Source organism: Triticum aestivum, chromosome 5D (genome assembly GCF_018294505.1).
Source record: "Triticum aestivum cultivar Chinese Spring chromosome 5D, IWGSC CS RefSeq v2.1, whole genome shotgun sequence".
Taxonomy (NCBI): Eukaryota; Viridiplantae; Streptophyta; class Magnoliopsida; order Poales; family Poaceae; genus Triticum; species Triticum aestivum.
The window spans coordinates 34,608,673-34,614,672 of record NC_057808.1 but is presented as its reverse complement, the minus strand read 5'-3'; the positions used below and the strand labels follow the sequence as shown (position 1 = coordinate 34,614,672).

General features: G+C 41.5%; 2 long non-coding RNA genes across 2 annotated transcripts; both read left to right on the top strand.

Annotated features, from left to right (window-relative positions):
* Positions 1 to 1,078: 1,078 nt before the first annotated feature.
* Positions 1,079 to 2,846, top strand: LOC123119256 (uncharacterized). The gene is made up of 5 exons (XR_006458571.1): positions 1,079 to 1,536; positions 1,617 to 1,694; positions 2,073 to 2,291; positions 2,514 to 2,567; positions 2,789 to 2,846. It is a non-coding gene; the product is annotated as an uncharacterized lncRNA (long non-coding RNA).
* LOC123119255 (uncharacterized) lies at positions 2,847 to 5,584 on the top strand. Its single transcript, XR_006458570.1, has 3 exons — positions 2,847 to 3,789; positions 3,952 to 4,749; positions 4,859 to 5,584. It is a non-coding gene; the product is annotated as an uncharacterized lncRNA (long non-coding RNA).
* Positions 5,585 to 6,000: the final 416 nt, after the last annotated feature.

Here is a 6,000-nt window from a genome sequence, read left to right as displayed (position 1 = left end):
TTAAGGTATAGTACAGCGTATCACCCTCAAACAGATGGTCAAACAGAGCGAGTAAACCAATGCCTGGAAACTTATTTGAGGTGTATGACTACTAATGAACCAAAAAAGTGGGTCTCTTGGCTGTCTCTGGCTGAATATTGGTACAATTCCACATACCACACCGCCTTGAGGACGTCTCCATTTCAAGCCCTATATGGATTTCCCCCTCCCCTCATTTCTGAATTAGCAATTCCTGGTCCTGAGGAAAAGGAGGCACATGATTTCCTCAGTTCTAAACAACAAATGTTGGATCTGCCAAAGAGCAACTTACAACAAGCACAAAATAGGATGAAACACTATGCTGATATGAAAAGAGTGGAAAGAGTTTTTCAAGTTGGGGAGCTAGTTTATCTGAAAATGGCCCCATACAGACTGGCAGCTTTTGGGTTTCGAGGAGCTCTGAAACTCCAAAACAGATACTACGGCCCTTTCTTAATCACACAAAAGGTGGGACAGTCAGCTTACAAGCTCCAGTTTCCTGCAGATGTCAAGATTCATCCGGTGTTCCACGTGAGCCAGCTCAAGAAACACATCGGAGACAAATCCATTCCCAGTCCCCACTTACCAATGGTGAATGCAGATGGAACGATCAAAACTGGTCCAGCGGCAGTTCTGCAAGTCAGGCAAATTCCCAAGCACAACACACCGGTTGTCCAGTGGCTTATTTAGTGGCAGAATTTAACTGCAGAAGATGCCACCTGGGAGGACGCAGATTTCATCAAATATACGTTCCCCGAATTCTTCAAAGCAACAACTCAAGCTTGGCCAGAAGCAGAGCACACGCCGTGAGGGCACGTCGTGTTTCAAGAGGGGAGCAATGTCAGAACCTGAAGTGCTAGCTCTGAAGATGTAGTTACTGAACCGTTTTAGGCAAATACCGGTTTAGTAAACCAAGGGTCCAGATGCGACGAGAGCACAAGTCTCATCCTAGCCGTAGATCTATTTTACCGTTGTAACAGTTCTTTATTAGTTTATAGTGTTACCAGCTGGGTTAAACCATTGCCTATAACTAGCCGGGTTGTGGCTGGAGAGAGAGCATCTTGATCACTTTTCCTCAAATCGCCGCGATGGCTAATATACCGGAACCCTAGCGTTCCTCTTACCTCATACCCATACGCTCAGAATTCATAGAAATTCCATAGAAATTCTTACGGATACTTCTCGGGATCTAACACGGAGCCGCGCCCCGCCCCCCGCGCCCTTCGCCGCCCGCCGCGGGTAGAGCCGGAGCCGCCCCGGCCCCCGCGCCCTTCGCCGCCCGCTGCTGGAGCCGCCCCCGCCCGCAGCTGGGGCCGCCGCAGGTCGCGCCGCCGCTGCAGGTCGCGTCGGAGCTGCCCCACAGCTCGAGCCGCCACAGGCTGCGTCGGAGCCGGCCCGCCGCTGGAGCCACTGCTGGAACCGCCCGCCGCGGGAGCCGCGAGCCGCTGGTCGCCATTGGACTTTTCCACACCTCCACGAGCAAGCGACCCACGCGCACATCACTCTCCGCTGCACTAGGTGCTTGTGTTATTGCCTCAAAGATTGTGGTGTTAATCTTTTAGGATCACTAAGTTGCTGGATTAATTTGTTCTGTCCAGTGAGGAAGTGATGGTGCACGAGGACGAGCTTCCTGGACAAGAAGATCTCCGTACTCTTCTCGGTGATGCAAAGTTGAGGTTTGGATTTTGGCATCCGCTCTATTGTCGTGCTGCAACTCTTTGTCGGACGAAACTTAATTGTTTGTTTTTATTATAGCTTAGATCAGTCTGTTTTGGACTTTTAGTGCTTATCTTTCATCCAGGCCTTCAAACCATAGGCACTCGATTGCAAAACAAAATTCAGACAACCGATTGCTGAATCCTAGACTTTCTCATAGTTATAAGATATGCAACCATCGAATCTTTTGGTTGCACTCTCAGCTGATATATGAGATCGATCATCTCATCCTACCTGTTCGGAATTGCGGATTCCCGAGTTCCTTTTTTGATTCTGTTGATTGTAATGTTAAATATGGCTCCTAATTGGATACATACTTGTCTAAACGATTGGTGCAGCTGCAGATCGTCTATATCGATTCTGGAGACCGATTCTTGGTGCTGCTGCAGATCGTCTACATTGATTCTGGACGTCGATTCTTCATTTACCCTTCTTATTACCATTTGCTAACTTAACCACCTCTCTCTCTCATGTTGGTTCTGAAGATCTTTTATGTGTCATGTCGACAAGGGCGTTTGATAAGAGATCCAAGCAGGCTGCATGTGAGGTGAATCAAGGTAATCTATATGATGTAGTCCAGGATAAACTCCTCTCCTTCATGTTGTTTCTAGATATGTTATTTTTCAGTGAATTACTACTGAAGCATTGATTTAAGACTATTCTTGGTCATGTAAGAAAGCTAAGATTTATTTTGGCCATGTGATTCCCGTAAACATATCCTGTGAACATTTTCATAGAAAGTTTCCCTCATATCAAACTTTTTTATTTCTTCTACACAGGAAGTTGGTAGAATATGCAGCCTTGATAGCAGAGGTTTGTGAATCTTATGCCAGGTGAGCCTCTTTTATTTTAATGCTTCACTCCTAATGTAGCATTTTTCTAAGCTTTTGAGGAACACTATTGTTCTGTTTTCTGAGCTCTTGAGCATTTGCCTGCGAAAAAAAGATCTATAACAATTGTCTTCTAATCCCAGTGATAGTTGTACAAATCATTTGTTCAATCATAATTTTTTCGATGGGTGACGTAGACTGAATGAGAAAACATTTAATCACAGGTTTGTTGCCTCCATGTTAAACACTGAAGAAATGGGGTTTCAGATCAGCAAGGCAAGAATAGCTTTATTGTTTCTCTGTTCTTTCCTTATTCTCTCACAACAGAAAAACTAAATTTATTTATTTTGCACTTTATGTTTCTTAATGTTGTCAGACTAATACAGAAGAACAAAAAACTAACTGTTGATGTTTTGTCTAGCCAGCTAGCCGGCAAGTCAGATAAAAGTGTCATCTGATACGAGAAAGTACTACTGTTTTCATTTATAAAAGATACATAAGTGTTAATTTGGCAAGTCTGTTAGTTGATAACCTTACCTGATGTTAAGAGGGTGAGTGGTTAGTGTAAAATAACTTTGAGATCACCTCCTTTTGCAGTTCTGACCAATTTTTTCTTCACATCATTTTGAAATTCTTAGTTTGTTTTTTGAGTTATCCATATTGTACCCATGTCATGCTGAATGAACGTGCATGCTGTGAGAGAGATAGATGGAAACTGTAATTCTTCAGTGTCATTATACATTATGTAGAGTTATATTTTGAAAATCACTGTTCCGATGTCTCATCAAGGTTGAGGCTCATATTGTTTAAGAATGTTGCTCACCAATTCACAATTGTTTCTGGCTCACCCAATTTATGTAAGCATGTACAGAATTAGACTGAGAGACACCAACCAGATATATTGGTTCAGTAAACTCACAATTATCAGGGAGAAATAACATAAACTCTTTTGTTTCAAGCATTTTTTCTTATTAAGTTTCCTATATCTGATCTACTTCACACATTATATAACTATGAAACTGCTAATAATTATTCACATCGGCATCTCTGAATTCATCATGAGAACATGGTATCTGTCTCTCTGACAATGTGTCATGATGATCTGGCTTATCTTAATGTTGTCAGAGACACAGAAGAACTGAAAACTAACTACAGTTTGGATGTAACAACGTACAAGGCATAGCTTGACACCACGTAGAAGTCAGGGAGCGCCCACGTCGCTTAGGTTGAATTCAAGTTTTGCCTCCATTTTATCCAGATCCTTGCTATTGTGGTTAGGTTTTAGAGATCAGAGTTGTTGTATCTATGCAAGTGAAGATTACTCCATCTAAATTTGATTGCAGAACAAACAACACGTTTTAACTACATGCTTTTCAACTTCCTGCAGGAGGGTGAGTGGATTAGTCGCCGATTAGTGCCTTCACTGTTGTTGAATAAACTGGCTTCAGCTCTGATGCATGTGAACTGTGAGGTGTTTTTGGTATGGGAATGATGAGGTTCTGATGGTCTATACCTGATTGCAAGGTTTGGGTATGAATTAAATTTGCGTCCAAACTTGGCAATTATCTTCTATGAATTTAGGCATTGTTCACATGTCATTTGAGTCAAACAGAAATATGCTTCTGAAATGCTCCAATTTGCTGCTTTTCACATTTTGAGAAGGTTGTTTATTTCGTATTCATCGGGTTATGCTAAAGCAGAAGGCATTGTGCTGACATTTTTTAAGCCTTACTTGATTTTGATATGTGGTTAGCCGTTTGCCCTTGCACCAAAAACAAACACTATTCCTATGTCTTACTTAGAAGCAAAGGTGCATTAATTATTAACTGGTTGATATATGTTCCATGGTGGGTGGCATAGAAAACAAAGCTTCTTTCTAAGACATGATGTTCTGTTACTAGCAAAAAAGTGTTAGAATTTATAAGTACTTATTCAAAGAAAATAAAAACTGACTGGAGAACTGTTTGTTTCTACCATTCCTTTCAAGTTAAGGCAAAAATCATATTGGCATGTAGCTTGTGCTCCTGCAGAGTTCTTTTTGTTTTGATTTTCTATAATGTTAAAGGCATATAGAATAATGAAATTGCAATAGTTATGATCCCTAGGCCCGACAAAAAACTGACGAGAGTATTAGGCGGTGGCAGGTATCAGGCTACAGCAGTTGAATTGCAAGTCTTCTGATGAGGTACTGTGCTTCACCTGATATGCTTATACGGCCGTGTACCTTGTGTGCAGGTTTGCATTGCTATCTTGAATATTTTTCTCTGTCTTTCTGAACCTTTTACTCTGCTCAGCTTTTGCAGCAAGGTGGAGCAACCTTACAGTGCAAAGATGAAGAAGGGGCAATTCCTCTTCATGGTGCTTGTGCTTGGGGGTATGCATTATTTATTTGCATTGAGCTTATACTTCCTTGCCCCAAGGAGAAGGTTTCATGCCCCAAGAAGTAGAATACGTACAGACAGGCACCCATCGGGATGGACGATCAAGAAACCAAAGTCTAGGCCCTGATAACTACTCCCTCCGTTCCAAAATAGATGACCCAACTTTATACTAACTTTGGAATGGAGGGAGTACAAAGCAAGTCGATGCCAGCATACATATGACAAAATGATGGGCCTGTCAGAGCGAACCCTTGGTTGAAATTTGTCAAAAGACTGGGCGGTAAACTGAGTGGTAGTCTTAGTATCCTAATACACAACTTGCCTACTATGTTTTTTTTTTAACAACAGAGAGCGCCAGAGGCGCCAGATTTCATTCAGCTCAACAACATAATACAGCATTTATTACAATGCCCTGCAGTAGTGTAGCAGACTGAAGAGCAAGCAAAACAGGATAACAGTTTGAGGAATGAGCTGATTTAGAGCATACATAGATAGATTGGTCAAGGCGTCGCTTTCAACTATGGAGTTGTGTGCAAAGAAAGGACATAATGTTTCTCAAATTGCCCTTTGTATCTCTATGTTTTGCACTTTATCAAAGGCGCAATCAGTTGAGCTCTCAAGCAAGTTTTTCCAGCATGATTTCACTTATGGTGCCTTGCGAGAATTTTGAAGAAGGAAATATTTTGCCTATGACAACCTAGGACTTGCTAGCTGTGTAGTCCGTTGTTTACCATGGTAGGGTGATATCCTATTTTTTTCTAAGTAGATATAGTTATATTTTGATATGGTATAATACATATCATTTCCTAAATTGAATAATACATATCTTCTACAAAATTAAATATCAAGAAACTGGATGCAAATTAATCGTGAAATAGCACCACTAATTTAATGGTGCAATCTAAAGAAGAACAATTGAACAATTGGTTTTTTTATCAAGCAATTCGGCGACAATAGTCAACAGTGCCAAGGTTCCGTTCATCAAGGAGAGAACTACTCATACAATGTCCATTGATACAACACCCTGGCCTGGCAAACAAAAGACGTGCGTTGCA